This window comes from Lissotriton vulgaris, chromosome 5, assembly GCF_964263255.1.
Source record: "Lissotriton vulgaris chromosome 5, aLisVul1.2, whole genome shotgun sequence".
Classification (NCBI taxonomy): Eukaryota; Metazoa; Chordata; class Amphibia; order Caudata; family Salamandridae; genus Lissotriton; species Lissotriton vulgaris.
Genome location: NC_141693.1, coordinates 204,133,462 through 204,137,320, shown reverse-complemented (window position 1 = coordinate 204,137,320; position 3,859 = coordinate 204,133,462). Strand labels below are relative to the sequence as shown.

The window sequence follows — 3,859 nt, the reverse complement described above, 5'->3', positions numbered from 1 at the left end:
AAGGACATGTTGTATGTGCTCCATCGACCTTCAGTACATCTATGTAAGAATACACCACAACAGAATTTATTTTGCATTTACACTAAAATTAAAGGTGATATTTACTGACGTTGTTCAGTCACATGGCGCAAAGCATTACATACTGTTGTAAAACCTTTCAGTGGTAGCATAAAACTGTGCTTTCTTAGGCCGGTGCATGACATCCCATACCTAATAACCTTCTCAGATTCTCAATGCAGAGACAAGTTAACACATCTGCCAGACCTAGAATGATAACATCTGGGGGCATATGTACAAGCCCCCATCACTGAGAGAACGTCACTTTTTGCGGCGTTCCTGTGGCGATAGGGGCTTCGCCGTATTTACAAGGCAGCTTTAAGCCACTTAACGTGGCTTAACGCTGCCTTGTTAATAAGGCCCCCTTTCATACTATGCTTAGCATGAAAGGGAACGGCAATGGGTGTTGCTGTGGGCGTTGCACTGCAACTCCCTTTTATTCGGACGCTGCCTCCTATTTACAAGGGAGGAGTAAATAGGAGGCAGTGACATAATTAAGATCAGGGGAAAACCTGGTCTTCCCTGGCAGCTTTTTGCTGTTTTCATGTGTGCTGCCTTGTGCAGCACACATAACAACAGCAAAAGGCCAAAGAGTGATTATGTACAGGAAGGTCTACCTTCCTGTACATAAACAATCATTTTTTAGAAATGCTGTTTTGCAACTTCCATGTGTGCATTAAACAGCACACATAGAAGTTACAAAACATCATTTAAAGATTGTTTATGTGCAGGAAGGGGGACATCCTACACATAAACAATCTTCCCCTCAATGCAGGCAGTCTTGCACTACGGGGGAAACGCAGGGCTGCACCATATTCTTGTAAATATGGTACAGCCCTGCGTTTCTGAAGTGGCGGAGAGAGGCCTTAAGCCAAGAAGGCTATAACCCCTTTCTCTGCCACTTCTCCATTACATATGCCCCCCTGCTCTCTTATTAGAAATACACATAAAGAAATGCTTATCAGCTCTCTCACTGGGAGCTCAAACGCTTGTGGCCAGTTTTTAGGTTTCGCTGGGGGGCGGAGCCGTTAGGCTCCTCCTCCAGAGAAATCTATTGAGTACAGTAAGGCACTCTGGAACACGCCCCCCGTCCCATTGGCTAGCTCCATAAATGGAGCCTAGCCATTGGACGAGGGGCCTGTCCATCAATGCCGGACCAGACACGGGGGCGTTCCCGAGATTCTTTGGCTTTTGCCGACGTCACGCGACGCCGGGAACGCCCCCGAGTCTGTTCCGGCATTGCCGGCACCTCCCTTGCTGCTCGGGTCTCCTTATTTGTTCCTAGCTGCCCCTCTCCCGCCTCCCTCGTCCTCTCCCGCCCCCCTCCCGCCGTTCGTGTACTCTCCCGCCTCCCTCTTCCTCTCCCGCCCCCCTCCCGCCGTTCGTGTACTCTCCCGCCCCCCTTGTTCTCTCCCGCGCTTGTTCCTGGTGCCCGTCTTCTGCTCCGGCCGGCCGTCGTCAGCTCTCTCCTCCCCCTTTCCCGCCCCCTCCCGCTTCTCTCTGATGCCCGCCTTCTGCCCCGGCCGGCCGTCGTCAGCTCTCTCCTCCCCCTTTCCCGCCCCCTCCCGCTTCTTTCCTGGAGGCTGAGCCTGGACACAGCTCCATGGAGGCGGGCGGGACACAGCGGCTCCGTCTGGACCTCTCCCGGGCCGCTCCAGGCCCCCCCAGGGCCCGCTCGTGCCCCCCGGCCGAGGAGCGAGGTGTGGGCCTACCTGATGACCCTGGCGGACCGGGGCCTGCAGAGGAAGAAGGCGGAGGAGGAGGCCAAGCACGATCTTCCCGGGTGAAAGGGTGGGGGTGGCCGAAAGAGAGAGAGGAAAGCCATGGGGAACAGGGAGAGTGGGCAGAGCTAGAAGTGTGGGGAGGGCGGGCTTCGTCGAGTTGTTTGGAGCCCCCGGCCCTCCCCACAGGCAGGCAGTGAATGGGACCACTACAAACACCGCTTGGCTCTGCAGGCATGGACCGCCACCACCGCACCTCCCCTGCCCCCGTCCGCGCCGCCGACTGGCACTACCAGTTCCGAGTCATCCTGCTGGGGGACGCCACGGCGGGGAAGACGTCGCTGGTGCAGCGCTACACCGAGAAGTCCTTCCTGGAGCAGGCGGTGTGCACCCTGGGCGTGGAGTTCCACGTGAAGATGCTGACGCTGGCGCCCGGCGTGCGGGTCAAGCTGCAGATGTGGGACACTGCGGGGCAGGAGCGCTTCAGGTGCATTACACGGTCTTTCTATCGTAATGCTGTTGGTGTTCTCCTGGTCTTTGATCGGAGTAATCGGTCCACCTTCCTTTCCTTGGACGACTGGTATATGGAGGCCATGAATGTGCTTTCCGAACGGGCTGTCTTTGTGCTGGTGGGACAGAAAAGCGACCGGGATTCTGGCTATCTTGTGCCTAGTGAGGAGGCTGCAGCCTGGGCTGCTCATCTGGGCATGACCTACATCGAAACATCAGCCAAGAGCAACTTAAACGTAGACCACCTATTCCACACCCTTGCAACCAAAATCTATGATGCGGTCACCCATGGGGCTGTAGACCGAGGTATGGTTGTCCCTTCTGAAGGCTGGGATGGAGTGAAGGTGGTTTTTAGGGTTCATAACTTCACTCCCAAGAAAGAAAAGACTGCAAGCCAGTGCCAGTGCTGAGTGGGACAATGCTGGGACACTTCTATTGAAGGCTATTAGGAAAGAAGTGCAGTTCATCACATGTTGCTAGCACCGGACGCTTGGTGAAGAAGTGTAGTGCCAAGAGGGAAAGTTGAAGAGTTGGCAATGAACATTGATAGCAATAACTGTAATCAAGGTGGCGAGGACCACCTCCAGCTGTATAAATAAGAGGGGTAAGCCTGTGCAGTCGGGATGATGTTTACACTACAGCATTTTTTATAAACTGTTCTTAATATTTATTTTATAATTTTATGTATCCACAATCCATGTACTTTAGTATAAGTGGGAGGGAGAACCTTCCACCGAAGTGCCGCCTGCTGGGCCATCTCAATTAAAGGGGTTTCCTCTTTGTGCTGCTAGGATGAGAACCAGGAAGGATGGTGGGAGTGAGGCCCCAGTGGGGTGTTTAGCTGAAGACACTGCTAGTGTGATGGTCTGAGTGAATGTCCCAGTAGTGTCATATCTAGTGCTCTTGGGAACAGGACACTGGTGGGTGCTAATGATGCCTCCCCACTGGCATAGAATGGGGTTCTTGGCAGAGTGCTCAGTGCTGGGGTGACTTGCTCAAGAGGTTGTCTGTCTGGGACTCGACTGGGTTGCAATAGCAAGATATTTGGTGCAGGCCCTGAGGGATGGCTTGTGCTGTGATTTGGCAGGTGAGCTTTCATTTAAAGCCTGCACTGCCTATCGTGGGTGTGTGAATAAAAATGTTGCATTGTTTTGAGAAAAAGTAAGAGGGTACAACATATGTATGTGTGTGTGTGGGTTGATGCGCATGCACCAAAGGCCAATTGTCTGTGTAGCATTGGTTTAAAGTAAAGCTTCAAACTAGTGCAACCCAAGGGTTTGTTCAAATTATTTGTAACTCTGTTCCATTAGACTTTACATTTGTGAACTCCAAGCCTTCTTTAGCCTTCCCTGGGACTTGTACCCGACTTTACAGATCTCGGAGGACGCTCAAATCCATTTACTGTGATTTTTCTTTTGTTGTGTGAACTAACTTTCAGCCCTTGGAGAAATCCTATTTGCCAAAACTTTTATATTTAATTACTGTTTTTATGTGTTTTTATGTTGCTCTTTCTACTCCGTCCTAAAATGTGAAACAGATGTACCACAGGAGTTTGTATATTTTAATGATCT

General features: G+C 51.8%; 1 pseudogene; it reads left to right on the top strand.

The window, feature by feature from the left end:
- Positions 1-1,978: 1,978 nt before the first annotated feature.
- LOC147710487 (ras-related protein Rab-39B pseudogene) lies at positions 1,979-3,156 on the top strand (annotated as a pseudogene).
- Positions 3,157-3,859: the final 703 nt, after the last annotated feature.